Below are 24,243 nucleotides of genomic sequence, written 5' to 3' on the forward strand. Positions count from 1 at the left end.
TTCAAAATAATACTGTTCTATTCTGAGTAAGGTCTCGGAATTTTCAATGTGTCACCGTCAAGAACACATACACACGAAAACACCGAGTGTGACACACAATTAAAAAAAAAACCCGCATGTGTTTCCGCTCGGAGTTATTCAGCCCGTTACTAGCCTTAGTTTCTAGATACCGAGATCGTATTACTGTGTCAAGTGTTCAAACAGTGACTGATATATAGCCCTGTGTACTTTTCACTTTTCGTGACATGCTTTTTGTCTACACGAGGGCTGAGCTTTGTACACATGTGTACATCAGTTTCATTTCTCGTACCGGTATACATCAAAATTGTGCATGTGTCAACCTTGTTCTGTGGCTGTAGCCTTCTGTAGGTCGATAGCATGGATATAGAATATAGATAGATTATAGATCTAGATCTATTGACTTGTCTAGATCTAGATCAGTAGATTTAATAATAATAATAATCTTTATAATCCAAAAAGAAATTAGTGTTATTCTGGTTATACTGTGTGCATTATTAATTATGTTAAACTCTACGATTCTAGATCTAGTCTAGTAATTAATTCGTATTCAAGCTGTGCTTTAGTGTTAGAGATCTAGACTCTAGATTTTATATGAAGTATTATATCATAATCATATATATATCTATATAGTTCTATACTTTTTCTGTTTTTACCTAGTTAGATCTAGATCTATATACTAAATCTATGATCCTATATACTGCTTATCTTTTATTTAGAAACAATCATTTTGAAAGAAAATATTCTAAGTCAACATATCTTTATTTTCTAGATAATCATTTGGATTGATTAGTATTGTCTAGATGTAACTTATCTAGATCTATAGAGTCTAGAACATCATTTTTTAATGAGAGAACACCTAATTACATTTAGAATATAAGATTTTGAGTAGGCCTTATCAGATCTAGATCTAGCTTACGCTCACAATAGGCCATCAACACTAAAGATCTAGAGTCTAGGTCTACAATATTATACCTAGCTTTACTTTAGTAACTAGATCTAATTTAGATTGAGATCTAAGTCTAGTTCGCAATGTCTTCATTGGTTGTGATTCTTCGTATTATCCAAATAGATCGACTTTCATAGAGTTTACATCTAGATGACTAAATGCATGACGCGTAGGACGTAATCATCTTCTTTTTTGAAGTAACGTCTGTATTATATAAGATAAGAAGATATAAGATCTATTACTGGCCTAATTTATTCTGAATTTGGAGAAAGGAGCCATTGATCTATCTGTCAACATTGACTAGATCTATTTGGTCACACATGAATCTAGATTTGTATTGACATATGTGAATTATGTGTTAAGCTTGTGAATTCCTTTGGATATATATCTATAAAATGTTAAATCTTTCATTGACGTGGGATAATATCTAGAGCTACATCTAATAAGATAAGTGACTTCTAGGAAGAACGTGACACAATCTGTGACAAATTTCATTCTCTGTCTTGGAATTAATTTTACAAAGGTGAGTCACCCAATTTGTGTTCTAATACTATTTTAAGTTCACCATGAGTCATGTGTACTTCTGGATCTGTTTACTTTCTAATAAGGGCAATCCCCTAAGCTTTGGGGATTCTCCGAGCAGCCCTAAAATAGAGGCAGGCCACGAGAGAGATCGATACGCCTTTGGATGGTATTGATTCATGTCCTATTTTGCCAGATGAGCTGCTTAAAGACATTTTATCGATTAGAAGAAATATAGATTTATATTTAGATCTAATTAAAGTTCCCCTTTCAGACTATGGGGTCTGTAAGGCAAGTAATGTAAAGGTCCTCTGTTTCTGTGGCCCAGGGTTAACTATGGTGTCATGTGGCCAGCACAACGACCAACTACCTTTACTTTTCCCCAACGAATGTCAGGTTCCCATTAGAGCTGGACGGACTACTCCCTAAAGATCCCGAAATTAAAAATCCCAATCAACACTAGGATTCGAACCTGGGAGGCTTGGACCCTCCGGTTCGTAAGCCAACTGCTTTTTCACTCAGCAACCGCGGTTTCAGACCTAATTGCTAAAAACGAACAACAACATTTTATGACATAGAACTCTGGGCTTTTTAATAATAGATTAAGATATCAATTTAGATCTACTAGCATATACCCCGGCTACACTATGGTTGAAATCATCGTATAGAGTAAGCACAAACGTTACTTAGTTCCCATCAGTTGCGTCATACCCCCCCCCCCCCAACTACTTTTTAAATGAAACGTTTCTTCCCCAAACGAAACACTTTTTTTGGGCATTGTATATTCAGTGGAACATTCAGCATTGCAGTATAATGGTATAATATTTTAGCATCTCACAATAGATAGCCCTTATCCACAACAACGAACTTTTAGGCCGCCTCACTGTTAAGGAGTGTGTGTGTGTGTGTTGATATGGTGACGGTGGGAAGAGGTTAGCGATCGGTTGTGAATGATGCAACATAGGTGGCATTGTCGTCACTTGGTCTTAGTTAGGGGAGACGACTCCAGAACGTGAGACTGAACGGTTGTTATTGTAATGCGTTAGATTTTGTTAAGAAATACTATTACTTAAGTCTAGTTAACTTATTTGATTTCATATTAACTTGATTTTGTCCATATTATAAATAAAGTTCTACTTTAGTTTGTTCACTAAAGGAAGTTATTCAAGTTATTTCAGGTTTTATTAATAAAGATCTATTACGCGTACAGCAGTTTAGATGTCTGTAAGCAGTTTGTTGCTACAAGTCAAGGACCGGTAACGACACTCACTTTCAATAAAACTAGTGACTATGTCCCTTTTGGCTAGCTTATTCTTATATGTTTTGCGTTTCATGGGTATGGCCCGCTTTGTAACGCCCTCCCAAACTCAAGTCACCCCTGGCCTGTACATTCCATTTCCTTTTTTTTTTCTCTCCTCGACATTTTCGTCCCTCCCTCGGTATCTGTATCAGTTAGTAGTATTAGTATATTAGTATCTGCTATATCTACGTGTCCCGGCTCGTTTTATAACTCTACCCCTCCCATACACATCAATTTTGCCCGTGAATTACCGACTTGCTGATCTCCGTCTGGTCTGGGAAACCACAAATTATCGATCTGTATGATAACATGCACGCACTACGCAAAACAGCAGGTCTTTCTCCAGGGCTTTTGCAAGAGAGGATTTGAACCTCTCAAGCCCTCACTCCAATGGAGTTTGATGATGATGATAATATCTGAGTAATGACAGTATATCACTTTTTATATAAACAATAAAAACAATCTGATATTAAACTTTTCACATGTAAATTATGAGTGAGTTAGGTGTGAGTGTACATTTTTTTTTTTTTTTTATAGTTACAATGCTTTGTTTGGTGTAATGTACAAATTGTAAGACAAATTTCCTTACGGACAATAAAGATTATTATTATGTTAGAAATGAACGAGTAGTCATTCTCTGGCGCTGCCAGGGTCGAGTTTCGCTAAAGAGAAACAAAATTCATCGTAGTCCCTTTAACAGTTTCCACTGAGGAATTTTCTGGAGATGTGGCAGGTCTGCAGCAGTACCGCCCTCTGACAGGCAACGAGAATGTTCCTAGGAATGTTAAGGGCCTTGAAGGTATCTGTGAGGTCAGTTAGTAGTATCCCCTCGGTTGATATGACAATGGGGTATATTGTTATTTTAGATAATTTCCATAAACGCTTAATCTCCAAGCCAAGGTTCCCATATTTTCGTTGTTTTTTTTATTATTATTATTATTATTATTATATTGAAAACAAAGCTGATACTTCTTTTAATCACCCTTTGCATCCTACCATATGTTAATGCCCCCGCGCTAAACACATCAATCTGTTTAGGGGATCAGCGTTGAAGGAAGAATCTGGCAGAAGGTTTCCGTGCTGCCATTTAGCGCTCGGTAAATACAACCCTGCTCGAGTCGTGATTCTTATTCGAGCCTCCTTGTTGGATAGTCAAATCACGGCCAAACGGTTTTAAGCCTCTCAGCTACACATCGCTATAAAATATTGCATTCCTGTCCGGACCTTGTACATGTTACAAGTTTGTCTCGGGTGAAGAGGTCAATGTTATTGTTATTTGTTTTTAACCGACTTAAGTGTTATCGTCTATCGTTACAATTGTGTTTCCTGCAATCAATTAAGACATTGTCACCGTGTAGACACTTGAATCTAGTCACGTGATGCCTCTCTTCTTGGTTTTTGTATGCACTAGTGACAGACTTCGCAATGGAGAGAGTTGATTACGCTTAAAAATGTATTTTGAGATGTTGAGTTGAGTGGAGTCGTCATTTCCTGTCTAGAGATGAGCACTACTGTGTGTGCTTACATGGATTTTTTAACATATTTGAAAAAAAAATTAAAACTTTTTTTTTTTTAAAAAGCGCTTTATTGTCGTATGAAAAGTTTCAACTATTGACATTTTGATGACATCCATATGAAGTTTACGAAAATCATGAAAAAAAAAGGCCATTAATATACCACTACATCATTCTACTGAGTAAATACGATTGGGTGTAATAGTGAATTTTTATATTAAACCGAATTGGTGTCATTTTCTTGTCAGCGACTTTCTGTGTTCGACGCCTTTATTTTGCTGTATCTGTTATATAAAGTAGAATGTTAGGTATCTATATATGTAGCTCTTTTGTTTCTTACTAAAATCACCAACGTTTGATCGTCTTAGTGTGTGAAACCTGGCATGTTCCTTAGATCACTACAGTATAGGCTAGAGCAGTGATTCCCAACCTAATTCGACCTGCGGGCCATTTTGATTCACAACACTCGTCTCGCGGGTCACGTGACCGAAAAGTTACAGAAACGAAATGAAATTGTTCCGAAACTAGTTCACCAGAACCCCTTTGGATTATGTTATATTAGAAAATAACTTCATTTCTCTACTTAAAATGTTAGCAGTGTAGGTGCCTTTAAAACCGCCTCATTTTCTTGTCTCTTTTTGGGGAATATTCCCATCGATCCGCTGAGTTAATCAATCTTGTATTCGTGGTTCGAAACAAGAATGCCGCCATATTTATTTTATAATGCTGACATATATGTTGTTTTTTTTTAAACAGCCTCATTTCTTTATAAAACAAAACATTTTGGCTTATTAACATGTTCCACAAAAAAAAATAAAAGTAAAGATCCTCCCACTTTTGCTGGTATATTCTACATTTCCTATTGAGAAACGCACGTTAAAGGTTATCAGAGATAATATGAGAATCCTTAAGTACTAAAGATACATTTTTTGAACCTTTTTTTTTTAGAGGGGGGATTTTCTCCACTTTTAGCCGACGTTTCGGCGGGCCGGATGGAACCATGTCACGGGCCGGATTTGGCCCGCAGGCCGTATTTTGGGCATCGCATTGCTAGAGCATATCATATCCTAGTGATTCGACCTTTTTTTTTTTCTAAATCTGTTTTTACAAAGCTTATATCAACTCTTGTCTGTCTGTCTGTCTGTTAAAAAGGTTTTTTACACGTTATTTCTTCCACACCCAATCTCGGATTAAGTTGAAATTTTGCACGATTATTTCTTTGACTCCAGCATACATGAATCAATTAAAAAAATAACTACAATTGGTTAATTAACTATCTGTAATTAGTTATTTTGGTTTGGTATCTTGACTAACAAGAGGAAGAAATCGTACTTGATAGATGTGGTAAAAGTTGAATTAGTCCCCTTGAGGATTCTTGACTCCTGAGTGAACATTTTTATATGTATTTAAAAAACGATCATGTCAACATTCACCAAGATACCCCCTTTCTTCCCTCCCCCTTTCACGACTGGTCCTGACAAGTGATAGGATCATAGCGCATTGAGAAAGCTAAAAGCTAAACAGAAACAAATAATAATTGTATTTATAAAGCGCTGTTAAAAAACAAAACATATTCATAGCTCAACGTGATAAAAATTGGTAAAAATATTTCTGAACTAACTTCTGAAACTTAACTTGTAAAAAAAAAAAGATGTGTTGTTAAAATGTCAATTTTTCTAAAAATAGGCTAAGTAATTATTTATATCTTTAAGAAAGCCAAGGCCTACAACTTGTTTTTAGAGCGTACAATAAATATAGGAAGTAACTAGCGAAAAGCACGAATAATGCAATTATTCATAACCTCTTTTTTTAAATAAAAAAAAAAACGATAAAGGATTGTTCGACAGGAAGTTACTCATTCCTAATGTAAATATTGTTGGCGGTGACCTGCATTGATAAAACGACAATAAGTTCAGACTGCATGTCACCAACTGCCGTGGTCTTGTCAGCTGAAGGTCCGTGTGTCACTCGCTGCTGTGGGTGCGAAGGTAGGTGCCTGTGTGTGCGTGGGGGCGCGATGGTGTAGGCCAGTTGTTTGTGCCACGTCTGCGCGACTTTCGTCACGTCTTGTCAGTCACAACACACGTGAACGCTATGACTAAATTCTATTTTCAAGTGACATTTCTCCGATAAACGCAACACTTTTCTCATAAAGCTACCAACTGTTAAGGTATTCGAGTATAAAATACTGTATTCGATTATAAAAATATGATATTTCGGTATGGGAATAAGATAATCGGACATAGTAAGACACTACTGTGTATTTAGATATGTATTCGAGTGTACTAACAAGGCGAGCATGAAAATGTGGTATTCGAAAATGGAAACACGATAATCGAGTATAGACATAATTAAGAAAATTATGGTAATGAAATATTCGAGCATACATTTAGATGTGTATTGTGTATGCCAACAAACTATTTGAGCATGGAAGTACTGTACTCGAGTATGGAAATAAGGTATTCGAATATTGTCATAAGCATGAAAATAAGGTATTCGAGTATTGTCATAAGCATGACAATAAGGTATTCGAGTATTGCCATAAGCATAAAAATAAGGTATTCGATTATTGTCATAAGTATGAAAATAAGGTATTTGAGTATTGTCATAAGCATGAAAATAAGGTATTCGAGTATTGTCATAAGCATGACAATAAGGTATTCGAGTATTGTCATAAGCATAAAAATAAGGTATTCGAGTATTGTCATAAGCATAAAAATAAGGTATTCGATTATTGTCATAAGTATGAAAATAAGGTATTTGAGTATTGTCATAAGTATGAAAATAAGGCATTCGCGTATTGCCATAAGCATGAAAATAAGGTATTCGAGCATTGTCATAAGCATAAAAATAGGGTATTCATGTTTGGAAAATGAATATGGAAATTCCGGTATGAAAATAATATCTGAAAATGGAAATAATAATAAGGCGTGTCTTCGAGTTCGAAGATTAATGAGGAATGCAGTATTCCACGTGCCCAGCTGTGACCTACATATTTTGCCACATCCTGCGCAGACATCACCATTGCCCGCCGGTGTTCGATGTAGATTTTCTTTGCGCTACTTGCGTCTGTCGGAAGCGGATTTTCTTTTGGTCTCAAATGAAAATACAGCTGCTATAAACTATAAAACATGCTCGTTTTGCCTATAATGATATATAATGATTAGATTCAGTGAGATCTAGTAGCGTTAATTCAGTCAGCTGATTTGTGGTTCCTTTGAGGAATCTACTAAATTTATGTTTTTTTCTTTCTTTTTTAATAATTTTTTTTCCTTTAGATTGAATCATAGTAATAAATTGCTTTCTTTCCCCATGCATGTAAAAAGATGCCCACCGAAAATAAATACGAAATTTCTCTTTATAAGACAGTGTAGAGCGTACGTGATAAAATGCAACTACATTTCACGAAAAAAAAAAATCTGCATCGCTCACCTGTTCATTGTCATACACTTAAATTCAAATTCCAGGTGTGAATTAAATATTAATTGGTTCAAAAAAATTAACACCAAATATTTTGACAAATTAACCCAAATGCATTTTATTGGGTCCAGGCCATTCAACTTTTCCTAAAGAATTTTAGATCAAAAAAAAATAAAAAACGCTACTAAAATTCAGCCGAGCAGTGACGTAGTCTCTTAGGGTTCCCCGACAAAATAGCGCCGACAAAATAGCTTGGTAAAATATATTTCATTCATTTACAAAAAACTACTTTAGATATCGTAAAATAGTAATAGAGACAATATTTTTTTTATCTTAATGTTATCATTATTTTTCAGCAATTTTGCAGGAAACTCTTTATAAATCTGAAAACATAAATATGCAACATTATTTAAAAATTGTAATAAACTAAAATGAATATTTTCTAAATATATCATTTATTTAGATTCCGAAAAATGGCGCAAATTTTCAAGATTTCTGATTATACTATAACACACATGTGTAACACACACATCATCATATGCCTGAACCTTGAACGGGGTCACTACATTTCAAAATAATTGTTATGTAATTTAAACATTGATGAATAAGGAAAAAGAGATAAAATGTACAAGTGATCTCTTTCTCTGCAAATATGACATACTTTTAGATCTATTCATATCGAAGAAGATAGAGGCATCAAGAAAGCATGCTGCTCAGGACCTTCACTTTGATACCCACACATATAAGTCCGCGCTATTTTGTCTTGCGCTATTTTGTCGGGGAATTCGCGCTATTTAGTCGGCGCTATTTTGTCTTGCATTAATTTGTAGGGAAATTTCGCGCTATTTTGTCTTGCATTATTTTGTAGGGAAATTTCGCGCTATTTTGTCTTGCGCTATTTTGTCTTGCATTAATTTGTAGGGAAATTTCGCGCTATTTTGTCTTGCGCTATTTTGTCTTGCATTAATTTGTAGGGAAATTTCGGGCTATTTTGTCTTGCGCTATTTTGTAGGGAAATTTCGCGCTATTTTGTCGGTGCCGTTTTGTCGGGTCACCGTCTCTTAGAGAGTTTATTCGTGGGTCATGAAGCAGAGGTCAAAGAGTCTCTTAAGTACGATGCCATAGAATGTGAAAAGTCTTTGAAAAGGTCGCTAAATGGTAGAGCGAAGGCCAAGAGTTCAAAACCTGACATTTTTAAATGCGTAATTGCGAGGATGTCTATAAGACTAAACCAAAGGATTGTGGAAAGCAAATACGGTTGGTCGTTGTTCGGGCCACTTGACACCATCATGAATCTTTACTTATTTTTACAAAGCTTATGTTCATTTAATCAGTCAGTCTGTCTGTCTGTCTGTCTGGGGGGGGGATTCTTTTACTCGTTTTTCATCTCCTACTTCTCATTCTCAGATCAAGTTGGAATTTTGCACAATTTGTTCATTGTCCAAGACAACACATGAATAAAAAAAATATATAGTTAATTTATAACTGTTAATTAATTACTTTTGTTTGATATCGAAAAAGGGAAATAATTATTATAGTTTGGATAAATTTTTGTCAATGTGGAGTTATTTCCCTTACCTTTTTTATATTTTTTTTTGAAGCATGTAAAAAAAAAATAATTTTCCTGTTCTTAAATGAATGTGCAAAGACGTGGTTATAATCGTAACCAAAAAACAAACAAACAAAAAAAAAAACAAAAAAAAAACAAACATACATTGGTCGTTGTATCATTTTTGTACATGAATGGAGAAAATAAATCTTAAAGTATTGAGAGAATTGGAAGTAATTATGCGGTACTTTCCCTTATATAAGCTTTCCTTTTTTTTTTACAAAAGTATTTTGGTATTTTTTTTAATTTATTTACATTCGGGTTTTCATTAATGATATAAAGTGTTTAGTGCATCCCTTTAATCAGTATCTTATAATCCAGCACAATCTAAGCAGCGCCTGTACCACTTTTCAAACGACCTTGATCACACGTGAGCATGGAGTGAAGGCTATAGACTCATTCCACGGGCGAGTGGGCACACGTGCTCTGCATCAGACCAGAGCAGACGTGGGATGAGCGCGTGCAGTTGTATCTGATAAGGTGGCTATCATAACCGCGATATCCCACTTTAATAGCAGCGGCTGCCAAGTTGATGCCAAAATGTCGTGATTGGCTTTGTTGTAGACTGTGTCTGTATCGAGTGTCTGACGCAACTTTGAGTAGGATTGATGCAAATGATAGGACTTTTTATTTTTTTTCAGCAGAAGATCACATTGCCAAAAATCACTTAAGACAAAACCGTAAGTTCCATGTTTTCACAACAATTCAGGTTAATATGGTACAGAAATTGTTCAGACTTGACGATCATTGGGTTGTCTATTGTCCTCTGTTGTAGACACATGTACTTACACGAACGAGGTCCTTGATATTGGGATTCTTTCGAAAGGAACTGTCTTTAGTTTCCTCGGAAGCCTAAGGGTTCCGAGAAACCATAATACTAAATGTTTTTGTTGGTGCGTTTACCAGCTGACAACTCCTATTGTAACTTTTTATGTACAAGTACAACAAGGTGTACTTGGAGCTGGGCTAATCAACGCAAAAAAATGTCCCTGTACATCACTCTGTCATTAGCACGTTGTGTATAAGTCACGTGTCCTGCGCCCATTGTATACAGTCTGAAAGGTCCAAGGGAACTATGACCGCTTTTTCCAAATCACTATTAGAGAAGCCTCCACAACTTGACAGACCGGCGCCAGTTTCCAGATGTTAACTTGTCATCAAACCAAGTTTGAGGCCAAACAGCATTGCAGTGAGCTCATGAGGAATTTTGGTGGACTAGATATAAACCAGGTTGATTGTGCTTTCTAGTATGCCTGGTCTGGGAAGAAACTGTTTCATTGTAGAGATTTCACATAGAGAAAGAAGTAGGTGTGCTATTTATATGTTACAAGTATTGGTTTTGAAATGGGTGGAGGTCATTAGGCATCCTGCAATTTTTTTTTCATACATATCTACATTGGAATTTTACTAAGTTGTATTTTGGGGATTTTCATTAGAAACGAAGCAATGTGAAGGATTCTAAATTGTACTTCAATGATGCCAACTAAACACAAAACAAAACCGGATACACCGAAACAAAAAACAACTATTTAATAGTTGTTAATTTTTTTTTGGCCTCTAATGAGGCATTGCATCTGTAGAATGAAGGCGAGTTTATTTATAAAAAAGTTTTCGAACTTTATAGAAGTTTACCCTCACTGCGCCATAGTCAGCAAACAATCTACGAGCAATTGTTTTGTCTTTGAACCGCACCTGAGAGGTCGAACGAGGGACCATGTCTCATGAGTGTTGATATTCGGTCGTTGGATTGTAACTTCAGACAGCTTGTACAACAAAGCCGATGTAGGCGTATTATATAGTTTATATGTATTTATTGTAGAGCTTGAATTGACTTGAACATTTTGTAAACAAACAAAGAAAATGCTTAAGATATGTTGTTGTTTTTTTTAGTAAAATTTTTTCATACATTGTATTTACTGTGTTTATACTAGTCTGATATGACCCCGCTGCCCAAGGGCCTTGGTTTGCGTATTGGGGCACTCATCTAGCGCCATGTTCCCTTACATAGCTAGTGTAAGGAACCGTGTAATTGGGTTTAATCGAATTGTTTAAAAGTTTCATTCTTCAATAGAGATTAAGTTTAGGTATTTTTATTTTAATGGCCTTCTTTATGTTGGAGAGGCATTAAGCCTACACTACGCTCTCCACCATGATCTAAGAAACATTCATGCCAAATTTTGTTCAAGATTGGAAACGGATCTGATTTCTATTTACTCTATGCAAATATGCAAACACCTCAGATATGCTTTATAATAGTTTATATATTAGATAGAGTGTTAGAACAAAATATGGTGGCGGTTGTTTGAATAAAAAAAAAAAGGAGAGTGCAAAGCTATGGCTGAGTTTTAGAGAAAACCAACATAAAACAGAAGTAGATTTGATAAGAGCTCTGCTAATTAAATCAACCTCACACCAGATCCCCCATCGCCCATGTCGCCCTCGCTAGACGGGGCGCCTCTTTGGGGTGAAACTAATTAGTGTTAATCTAACGCCATGTTATGTAGGTCAGATACGAGATGTGCCCTGGAGCAGGCCCAGGGCAAGCCGGGCCGCATGCTATCTTCACATCTAAGATAGTGTGTGTCGTGTTGGTTTTACTGCTAACCTCTGAAACCTCAGCAAAAGTGGCGCAGTATTAAAGAGCTATATCCATTATATTAATAAGATACAGCTTTGGTACCTCAAAGCAGTGTCAATGGCGTAAATGAAAACCGAGTGCACCGGTAGCTCCTCTCTTAGCGACGCCTCTGTCTTGAAGAATGTGTTGCGCGTGTTTGCATATCAGTGGTACATTAGGCTTTTTCGGCTTGGGGTGGGGGGCCTTATGGGTTTCCAGCTCAAGTATCACGGGCCTCGTCATGGACTATGATTTCTGTGGCCTCGTTTTCCAATGTGGGCAGGGGTATCGAAGGACCGGACTGAGCCGCAACGCTGGCCGATTGTGAAGTTGGGGCTTCCGCAATCTGGATATTCACTTGTGGAATATCGGCCTCCAGTTAGTTGTTCAATTTTGTTTATATCAAACTACATCAAGCATTAGAAATTGTGTTGATCTTCTCTCTTCTTCCACCCATTTATCTATCCATCCATCCATTCATCTATCCATCCATCCATTCATCTATCCATGCAGCCATTCATCCATCCATTCATCCGCCCATCCATTCATTCATATATCCATCCATCCATTCTCCCATCCATTCATTCATGTATCCATTGATCCATCTATTCCTGTCTATCCGTCTTCCATTGATCAAGTCAATAGGATGCTCTATTTGCTTCTACTTATGTTGCTGCATACAGTGCATTTAGTGATAAAAAAAATGCATTGACTTTCAAGCCCTAAAAATTTAATTTAGGACGTTTTGCCACGTCTCCTAATGTTCTTCGTCCTCTTTTGTCTCCACCTCGGGGAAGAAAATAAGTTCAGGAATATAAAGATTTTAATGCATGTATGAATTTTGGTGTACACTTTCGTGACTAAAAACTCTTTGCTTTTCGATATTTCCATTTTGGAGCACGAACCGAAAAAATGGGGGAGTAAAAAAGTTTATTAAATAAATTTGGCTGCCTGTGTGTCGAACATACTCAATGAAGTCACTAGTACGTAAAAAAAATGTCTGGGTCTGCCCGAGTCTCTCGCTAGTGACTAGATCAGCGGTTCTCAACCTTTCAAGAACGGCGACCCCTTTTTACAATCTCCCACTCTGCCGCGATCCCACCTCACACACACACACACACACATACAGCAATAGAAGAATAGACAATAACAATCCATATTTTTGATGGTCTTAGGCGACCCCTGGCAAATCGTCAATCGACCCCCCAAGGGGGGTCGCGAACCACAGGTTGAGAACCCCTGGACTAGATTCATCACCCCCCTCCCCCACTATCTATAAGTAGTTTAACTATCTCTTTCACCTGAGATTATATGCATTTTTTTTTTTTTTGCTTTTTAGTCAGTGTAATATCGATAGTTTCTTCTTCTTTACTCGTGGAAACATTTATTTAATATAGAAATACCTGCAGCGTCAGCACTTATTAATGACGTGGATGTTTCCTGAGGGTGTTAAAACCCCAGACAGGGGCGTCACCAGCATGTCTCGTGGCCCCTTGATGTCGAGACTACTCCACATTCAAGGTCGAAATAATCTTGTGTATATCTCTAAATATTATATGCAGCATTTTTTTTTCTCTCTTTAAAACCTCTATGGGAGTGTTTCTCAAACTGTGTTCTGCGGAACTCTAGGGTTCCGCGAGGCCTGAATAGGTGTTCCACAAACTAATGGAATAATTAACTAGTAGGTCATCACTTGAATTGATCTCTCTAAAAAAATAAGGAAAGTGTTCGGTTAAATACCCAGAATGCCTAAAGTGGTCCGTTAAGGAAAAAAGTTTGGGTAACACTGCTCTAAGATATATATCATTTTCTATTTATGATTAAAATGTTCTACATTTTTTTTATGCCTACGGTATCAAGTTAGAGAAAACGAACATTCGCTTTACGTTTTGACAAACTTCTATCAACTCCTCTGTCTGTCTGTCTGCCCGTCTGGTACAAATATCGAACACATCATTTTCTCTCACTTCTCGTTCTCGGATCAAGTTGAAACTTTGCACAATTATTCATTGTCGAAGACAAAACACGAGTCAATAAAAAAAAAATAACCAAAATAGTTAATTTAACAGTGGTAATTTAAATAATTTTGTTATATATCTATAAAAAGGAAATAAATTTACAATATTGAGATACCTGGCTGTAAATGTTCTGAAATGCATGTGCGAAGACGTGGTTATAAACAAAAAAAACAACAACAAAAAAACAACAACCATCACTTGTTGAAATATGAATGTATGAACCACATTTGATTAGTACAGTGATGCTTAAACTACGACTCGCGGGCCACATCCGACCCCCGTGACGCAGTGCTAACCGGCCCCCCTCGAAGCTACTTCCGGTGGAGTGAAATGAAGCCGATGAGGCTGAGCGCCACTCACATATATGCATATAACATATATACTACATATATTTAAAGGGGTCATACCTCCTTCGACTCGTGTCAGAGGCGGCCTGGGGGGGGGGCAAGTGGGGCAATCTGCTCAGACCCCTCACCCAAAGGGGGCCCCGCGATATGAGATTCCTTGTCACCGTCAACGTCGGAAACCATATCAGATCTTATAAACGAGGACCTGTTTTCGATATTTTGGAAGCCCTCCCCGTCATTGATATGATACCAGTTACCATGGTAGCTCGCAACATGACAAGTTGGTTTAAAAAAAAAAAAAACAACGTATTGCCAATACCTGCGTAGGGACTTTTTTTTGGTTTTGTTTTTACTAACAATGAGGTCTACAGCATTAGAGGAGGACGACCCCATTAGAGGAGGACGACCCCATTAGCTTGAAGTGGTGCGGATACATATACTCTACGCTTACGCCTCCCGATCCAGCTTATGACACCCGTCCGGGGCCCCGCGGACTTCTAAGTCCTCCTTTGCCCGCGTGCCAGAAATTCATAAACTCATCTGGGCGAAAAAGGTTGGGACACTTTTGGATTAGTATATCTTGCTTATTATTTTGCTGAAAAATCGTTATTCAAAACAATAAAAACTGTTTCAAACCTATAAAAACCGGAATATATAAATTTGACAGTTGGAAAAAAAAAATGTCAGCCACTGGGCCTCATTGGGAAAACTCTAGTTTTGGGCCTCATTGGGAAAACTCTAGTTTGACCGTTATAATATTTTAAAGTATACAGAGAAATCAATGTAAATTTGGCTAGAAAACTTGAAAAATATTTATCTTGAACAGACTGTATACGTCTTAGTGTATTTCCTCTTGCAGGCATGATTCATTGAAGAGTTTAATAAATTAATGTTAGGGAACCTTTTGCGAACCGTCTTTTAAGGCTAGATCTGGGCGGCCTAACCATTAGAATATTATTTTAAAAAGTTACGAGGGTGTCATGTGGCCAGCACAACGACCAACCGCCTTCACTTTTCCCCAACTAGTGTCAGGTACCCATTAGAGCTGGGTGGACTCAGAGGCTCCCAAAGATCCCGAAATTAAAAACCTCAGAACATTATAAAGTCTAATAGATTTGCTTAGACAGGGTTTCATTCCCGGGGGGTTGGGGGTTGGTGGGAGGAATGGAGGCTAAATATAAAATGTACCTTTTAAAAAAAACAACAATAACATTCATTAGTTATGAAGAGCAAAATAATCACTCCATAAGATTTACAAATCAGGTATTGTCTTTATTTAAAAAGTTTTCAAAAAATGTTTTTCCTTTTTTATGTGTGTGTGTGTGTATTATGTACTTTTAAAATTATATTTTATATTGAATTATCTAGCTGGGTAATGGGTTTTGAGAAGCTATCTAGATCAGTGATGCCCAAACTACGGCCCGCGGGCCAGATCCGGCCCGCGATGTGGCTTTATCCGGCCCGCCTAAACATGTTTACAAGCACTTCATTGAGTAGACAAACGTTTCACTAATAAAACAAATGAAACCGATCTTACATAATAGACATACGTGTGTACGTAGGCCAAATAGTGCTACGGGTTGCTAATAAAACTATTTAAAATGGTTTATTCTCTATTTCTTTTTTTTATCTATTCGATGATGTGGCCCGCGACACGAGTGTCGGAAATTAAACTGGCCCGCCGGCCGAAAATGGTTGGGCATCAATGATCTAGATCTTTACATTCACGTAAGCGTGAGAACCTTGGACTGGAGATTCACACTGTTCTACTGGAAACATTATGAGGGATAAAGAGGAATTGACAAACAAACAAAGGTTGCGATGCGAGCACTACATCTAGGAATTTAAAAAGAAAGGCCGTCGAAAAATTGTCCATCGTAAATTTGGTATCCTATGGGCCTTTTTTTCCACTCGTTTGGTCAGCTTTTTGTTTTGTCAGCTTTTTGTTTTGTCAGCTTTTTGTTTTGTCAGCTTTTTGTTCTGTCAGCTTTTTGTTTTGTCAGCTTTTTGTTTTGTCAGCTTTTTGTTTTGTCAGCTTTTTGTTTTATCAGCTTTTCGTTTTGTCAGCTTTTTGTTTTATCAGTGTCACAACATTTAGATGGTATGACGTGTTGTGATGCCGGGGATTTTACTTGAATTCAATAGTTAACAAAAAATGAAGATCTAGAATCACCAATGACGAATCTTTTGATAAAACAAAACTCTGGAACTTTATTAAATACAACGTAAGTACAGTTTATGTACAAATTACAAATCAATGAGCATGAACCATATTACAAAGGCTTTTCAAACAGAGCTCTTAGAAAACGTGTCTATCTACAAGAACCTTATTTTATCGACTCCCTTTACCTTCTTACTACCGCCAATTCCCTGGCGCTAACTCTTTTCAAAAATGTCTTTTTTTAATTCAAATCAACCAATAGATTTTAAACATACTAATTATGTCCCTTGGGTAAATCCTGACTTGAATGTCAAGTGTCTAAATTTGAGGATTAAATCCCGAGACTTATGTCGAGGGCTTATATTACTTTCAAAAGTGAAATGTACAAGCAATTCTATAATGTAATCTGTGACAATCAGCTTTTCGTTTTGTCAGCTTTTTGTTTTGTCAGCTTTTTGTTTTATCAGCTTTTCGTTTTGTCAGCTTTTTGTTTTGTCAGCTTTTCGAGTCATGAAAATACAATTTCAAATAAACAAAGTTTGGATTTTCTGAAAGGACGCCATGACGTCATAGCCCAGGATGTAGGACGCGTTCTGAAAAAAAAAAGACAATTAATCTTAAAGATCAAAGTCGCTATCAAAGAGTACTCATTAATCCGGTGCCCATTTTCTGGCGCTTGTTAAAAAGTGCCCATCACTTGTCAAAAAGTGTCCATTTCACCGGTGGTCGTAAGACAGTTAGGAAATGGGAGAAAAGTGGACAGATCAAATGTTGTTCCCAAAGGTGTAGCCAGCTTCGAGACAGGTGAAGGTGAAAGATCTACACTTCTGACAATCTGACCTCCCCACGAACCCTCGATCTAGTTGTTAGGTTCCGTGACTGTTTATTTACCTGAACAAGGGACGTCACTCTTGCACGAAACGGAGAGATCGCTAATGTTCAAAAGGGAGGGTAGAAATAGACCCCCCCCCTCCTCCCCCTCCCTGCGTCTCAACCTTTCCCCCCCTGAATCAGCTTGTTAGTCCTTCCATTAGCAAACATAACAGCCGAGTGTCGCCTGTGACAATAAACCAACTCGGTGGTACTAGATGCGAGCCGAACAGAGTCACTGCGGTGGATGTTTTGTGGTCTCGGCGGTAACCTGACTCTTGTAGTTGGCATAAAAAGAGCTTGCCTTTACAACGCTGCGGTGGTCGTCGGTCTGCGGCCCGCGGGCTGAAAGCTGCCTCGATTTAAGGGAGAATAACTCTGAAAACTGTACGAAGATGCTTGCGAGTTCGACATGTATTTGTTATACATGCATGACTTAAGTTCACTGATGTGTTAAATTGTTCGTTTTAATTCCTTGTTGCTTGTAGTTTTTTTGTTGCGGGGGTGGGGGCGAGGTGTCTGGATGGGGCGCTTGGCTTCCGGACCAACGGGTTTCAAGTTCGAATCCCGAGGAAGACTGAAAGTCTTAAATCTTAAGTTGTTTCAGGCGCACCCCCCACCACCCTCCTGGATACATCGAATTCCATAGGGCATATTAGTTGAAAGTGAACGCAGTCGCTCGTTGGGTTGACCACGCGATACCTTTGTAACGCCTAATGACCCCTGCCCCAAAGAGTTTAAGCATCTAATTAACATGGATGATTAGAGTAAAATGTGGGTAAGCGTAGGACGTAATTATCTTATCCTTTGGGGGATCGTCTGTAATTTATAAGATAAGATAGCTATAGTTTGCTATCTTATAGAGCCAGTGACATTCAGGGCTTGGGTTGGTTGCACCTTGCTCTAGTGTATGCATTTGTTCCGATTTTCCTGGCTTGTCTTTTCTCTTGGGTCGGTTGCACCTTGCTCCACTGCATTTCTTTCGAGTTTCCTGGCTTGTATTTACTTTGCTGGTGGCTATCCTCCTGGCCTTGTAGCCTTAAATACAAGCACTGACCAATGGTACTAAACAAAACAAAACAAAAAAAGCTCAATATATGAAGGTCATAGCATGGAAATCATTATAGTACGTAAAAATTAAAAGCAAAATCAACATCACGTATTCAAGACTTTAGCACCTAATATAAATCAAATAATCAAACCTAATAAGTCAAACACTTTACAGTCTAAGTATGTGTCTAGATACAAGGCTCATAAAAGCTATAACCCTAAAAAACAACAACAGTATGGCACAAAGTAAAGACAATCTCACTAAAACACTGAAGTACATAAATAAGACCACTTGAAATATGAATAACATCCAATTATAGCCATTAACACTTAACAAAATGTAGAAGCAGACTAAAAGGCAGTAGCTTTAAATAATTGTATTTAAACATCACGGGCCGAGGGGCAAAGCGCTTGGTCTCCTAACCGGAGGGTCCCGTGTTCAAATCCTGGTGAAGACTGAAATTTTTAAGTTCTATATATTGTTGTAACTCCAGTGGCGGATCGAAAGGGTTAATGTATGTGCGGCCTACTGATACACACGACTCAGGCCAATCACACAGGTCAACGGGTCAGCGGCTGTCGATAGACAAGGGACAGTACTGCTAGTTCACGCAAGTATGACCTGTGTTGTGGTCGTGTGATCAAGAGCCCTTCATGGTCGAGAGACAGTGTGTTTACAAGGACAGTTGAGTCCAGGACAGCAAGGCAGTAAGGACTTGGGGTGCCTTGAGTCTTCGAGAATGTAGCTGTACGAGCTAGAGAGACTAGTAATGTTTAGTTAGGCCGTTCTGTTAAGTTCAAGAAAGCATTTGAATTTGATGTGGCCAATTGTGTTGAATTGGCTGTCGATGTATTTGTAATTAAACCGCCACTTTGTTACTTGAAGCTCTTGTTGTCAAGTTCTTGTGTTAGATGTGCTGTTGTGTTGTTAAGTAGTGTTTGCAGAAGGCCTGATTGAGAAGATCGTATCAATATTTAGGGCGCCTTTGAGTTCACTCAGATCTAATGGGTACCAGACAATAGTTGGTGGAAAAGTAAAGGCACATGACACCCTCGATAACACTAGGCCACAGAAACAGATGAGATTTACATCATCTGCCCTATAGACCACATGGTCTGAAAGGGAAACTTTTTTTTTTTTACTTTTACTTAAAAGACAAACTTGAAGACTTTAAACAATTGTTTGATACCTTTGCTTTGTGTGTGTGTGATTCTCGTGCGGACGATGGAAGCCGTCTGTGTTTTCATATTTAAAAAAGTCATTAAAATGTTTTTTTTTCCCGAATGTCTGAACAGAAAAGTCAGACAACATGTTTTGTTATATCGTGACAACACTGGTTGCTTGCTATGTTCAACAAAGTTATTATTATTTTTTTTAAACCAAGAGATCAAGAACATGAAAAAAAATAATTTAAAAAATTACCCAGGAGAATTTTTTTTTTTTTTACTGCTTATTTTTTTTTACTATCTACGACTCTACGTAAAAGAAAAAGGGAAAAAAAAATCAGGTAATGACGTCAAAGAAGTTTTTTTTCTTTTTCTCTAGCGCAGACACCTGGAATGCCTATGTTACCTTGACCTTTCATTTTTTTTTTAATTTATTAAATAAGAAATGAGGTAGAGTTTTCCTAATTTTCAGTCAATGGGTTAAAAAAAAAAGATTACATATGACCAACTAGGGCTCCCATACTTCGGAATCGGCTAACAATTCTACCTTTATTCTTAGTATGGCTAAACATGTCATAATCGTCTGTATTGATTGATTATTATTTTTTTCATGATATTCATTTTCTGGTGTTGTTATAAAACAACATCAACAACATTAACAAGCGAAATCCTTTTTTCATTAAAAACAAAGCTTTTCTAAAGGGGAAAAACTCCGTACTTATAACTATATCTATAATGTGCAAGTTATTTCCCTTATTCGATATCAAGCAAAATAATAAATTACCAATTATTAAGTGACTAATTGAGCAATTTTTGTTTATTGATTCATGTTTTATTAGTTAAAATATATAATTGTTTAAAGTGTCAACGTTATCGGAGAATGCGTGAGGGAGAAATAGCGTTAACAATTAATTAAGGGGACTAAACCCAACATATATAGCCATATCTGTGAATTCTGAAGTATTGGTTTCCCTTGTTTGCTAGTTAACAACATAATGAATTACCAGTGTCTAATTGGTTAATTTTTATTTATATATTCATGTCTTGTCTATGTCAATGAATAATTGTGCGAGGTTTCAGCATGATTCGAGAATGGGTGTGGGAGAAATAACGTGTACACACCTTTTACCAGCCAGACTGAACGAGTTCACATTAGCTCTGTTATCCACTATAGAAGTACAACATTGAATTCTAAAAATTCAAACTTTTTTGAGGAAAAAAAAAAGAGAATCACATAAATAAATAAATACATAAATATATAAATATAAATAAATACACAGTGGCGTAGCAAGGCCCCCGTGGTCCCGGGTTGTGAATTTGTTATAAAAACTAGGCGGTTGAGTGAGACAAATACCAGCAGAACTAATTAATTGCCTCCCCTGAAATTCTAAACATTCTAGCATCCTCCCCTCCCCCCCCCCTTTTTTTTTTTGGTTATGATGTGTGTGTGTGTGTGTGTGTGTGCGAGCATTTATGGACTGGTGGATTGGCTGGCAAATTCTGATGCAAGATGACTGCGTATAAAAAAAAAAAAGGGGGGGGGGTGGGGATGAACTGCTGATAAAAGCCGAAGCTGAAGTCAAGAGGGTGAATGGCTTCGTGTTGATTGTAGTTTTCTTTTTGAACAGAATTTAAGTACATTTTGAAACTTGCATTCAACCACCCGGCTATGCCCGTTGATTTGTTCCCTGGGTATATACTGTTTATTTTGATCAGCTAACCCTCTTCTTCTTATTTTTTCCTATCCACATTTCAATAAAATGGAAGACATCACCCTCCCCCTTTTTTTTTGCACCTTTCCGCTCTTCCACAAAGTTTTTTGACAGGACACCCCACCCTCCTTTTTTTTTTTAAATTTCTAATGAATCGGCCCGGATTTTGTCGGTTCCCATTTATTAAACTTTTGGCCCGTAAATTCTAGTATCTGTTATGTTCAACTGGATAGGCCCTCTTTATATCACCCCCCCACCCATTCCAAAAACCTACTTTTGGTCCTTGGATTCCAGAATCACTTTTTCCTCCCGTCCCCTCGGTTATGGATATGAATTTTTGGCACATGGTTTGGTTAATGGTTTAAACTGTCGTCTCGTATTTTTTGCTAGACATCTTGCTACAGCTCGCTCAGTCTGTTTCTGTGTGTGTCTGTGTCTGTATGTGTGTCTCTCTCTGTGTCTGTGTGTGTCTCTGTGTGTGTGTCTGTCTGGCCAAAAAGCTTGTACACGTTATTTCTCCGACACCCAAACTCAATGAACAAGTAGCTAATTAACTGTAGGCAATAGATTAACAATAAACAAGGGAAAGAAACAGTACTTGACTGAAGTGGTGGTATAAAATGAATTGGTCCCCTTTATGGATTGTCATCTGAGGCTTATTACAAATGTAATTACGTGATTTCTTCTTCTTCTTCTTCTTCTTGTTGTTGTTGTTCTTCTTCTTCTTCTTCTTCTTCTTTCTCATTGTTTTGTTGAAGTGTTCAGATGACTAGACCAATATATGAGATGAACTGCGCAGTGGTTTCCAAATCAGGGAGCTGTCCATATAGTTTCCTTTCTATTGGGGTGATTTGGGGCCAATGTCTTATACGGGGGCCTCTTGGTAAAGAGAGCAGTTTTGGAGGACGTGGTCGGCATTCTCTGGTGATACTCCACATGGGCAGATTTCACTGGTTCCAATTTTGAGCTTCCGTGATTGATTCGAGCTAATTGATACACTTAATATAAGCTTTGTTTTTTTTTAATAGTTTTGTGTGTGTGTGTTTAGCCTGTTATTTTGCGTGTTTCTGCCTAAATCGTCATTAAACTCAATTGAAAGCTGCATATATTTGTCAGTAGTTCATCATTTGTTGTTGTAAAATCAGTGCTCTGAGCTTTATTCAAGAGCTTTGTATCAAGTAAGTGGTAAACACTTGCAAGGGTTAATTGGTCTAGCTGTCTGGCGCTGTTACACGGCTGTTACATCTCACCCCACCCTTTTGTTTCGACCTGCTTTTAAAAATGAGATACGCCGATGTTCTTGATTAGAGTCCCCCCCCCCCCGCCCTTTTTTTTTTAATATTGGAAATCATAGCTAAATGTACTGCGCCTATGTCTGTGTGTGTGTGCTGGCTGGTATTATGATCTAGGTATGTGGGGAAACTTAACATTTACCATCCCAGTCCGACTACCTGGGGTACGATTGGGTTCATTGCTTGGTGGACTTTGGACTACCTGAGGGTGATTTCAGGTGGGGGGAGATCCCTGTTTTAAAAAAGTGCATCCTTCGTTAAAGTTTTTGTATTATTGTTTCCGACTCAAAAACACGCGCACCTACGTCACATTGACTTCATTCACCTGCCAGTACAAGCCACACCTTACATCCCCCCCTTTTTTTTTGATAAACCCACTTCCAGGCTACAGAGAGAGAGAGAGGGAGAGAGAGAGAGAGGGAGAGAGAGAGGAAAAGAGAGAGAGAGAGGGAGGGAGGGAGAGAGGGAGGGGGAGAGGGAGAGAGAGGGAAGGAGGGGGGACGGAGAGAGAGAGGGAGAGAGAGAGGGAGGGAGAGAGAGAGAGAAAGAGAGGGAGGGAGAGAGAGAGAGGGAGGGAGGGAGACGGAGGGAGAGGGGACGAAGGGAGGGAGAGAGAGAGGGAGAGAGGGAGGGGGGGACGAAGGGAGGGAGAGAGAGTGAGTGAGAGAGGGAGGGGGGATGAAGGGAGGGAGAGAGAGAGAGTGAGAGAGGGAGGGGGGACGAAGGGAGGGAGAGAGAGAGAGTGAGAGAGGGAGGGGGGACGAAGGGAGGGAGAGAGAGGGGGAGGGAGAGAGAGAGAGAAAACGTTTTGTTACGACTTGATTAAAGTGAACTTAAAACGTGAAGGAAAGGCTCGAACATTTGCAGACGTCTGCTTATCACTGTAAATATTTGTCGAACATGGCAAGCGGACGACTACACAAATCTGAACCTCCAGCTCCGTAAAACATTCATAATCGGTGCAGTTTAGCGCGGCGAGGCGTGCGGTGTTTGACGGGATCGCGAACTGCGCACTTTGCTGGCATCAGCCTGATCTAGTTGGATGAGTTTCTTATCAGAAGGCAATTCATTTTCTGCTTGACACAACGGATCCATTCTTTCGTAGGAATGAGAAAAAGAAACTCAACTCAAAATTGGCTTGAAAACAACAACAGCAGATCAAGAAAAAACATAAAAAAATAATTTAAAAAAAAACCCAGCAACAACAGACGTGCGTAGTTGTATCAATTAGTTTGGATCAGTCATGCAATCACATTTGTAATAGATCTAGACTAACAATGATAAATCTGTGCGATTAGAAAAGTTTGACCAATTTTGTTTGTTTGTTTAGCGCAATTTCATGCTATTCCATGCTGTTGACGTCTCAATGCGATATCTTATCTTATCTTATAAAATACAGACGTTACTTCAAAAAAGATATGATCCTATCCTGTCTGGAGCAGTTGGAAAAGAAGTAGGGTGATTATTTATTGATAATATCATTATTTGGACATCTAGATATAATACCAGACCTAGACTTCTGATTTAGAACTCGTACGATCTAGTCTAGATCTAGATTTCCTTCTTGATCAAGGATCTAGCTGTAATCTATATTAGATTTACATTAAAAATATTAGTAAAGCTTAGCTAATCTTTCCATAAAAAGTGAAAGAACTATAAATTTACTCTTTTATCACA

The 24,243-nt window shown here is 37.9% G+C and overlaps 1 protein-coding gene across 5 annotated transcripts in view; it reads left to right on the forward strand.

The window, feature by feature from the left end:
• The window catches only part of LOC106068973 (uncharacterized), a 129,901-nt gene continuing 105,658 nt past the window's right edge, over nt 1-24,243 (forward strand). Inside the window, exons 1-2 of one of the 5 annotated variants that reach the window (XM_056012337.1) lie at nt 1-365; nt 1,091-1,490. The gene's annotated coding sequence lies outside the window, so the exon portion shown is untranslated. Of the gene's footprint in view, nt 370-1,090; nt 1,491-24,243 lie in introns of all 5 variants that reach the window. The other 4 variants (XM_056012335.1, XM_056012334.1, XM_056012336.1 and 1 more) reach the window with 4 other exon arrangements.

Source organism: Biomphalaria glabrata, chromosome 15, assembly GCF_947242115.1.
Source record: "Biomphalaria glabrata chromosome 15, xgBioGlab47.1, whole genome shotgun sequence".
In the NCBI taxonomy this organism is placed as follows: domain Eukaryota; kingdom Metazoa; phylum Mollusca; class Gastropoda; family Planorbidae; genus Biomphalaria; species Biomphalaria glabrata.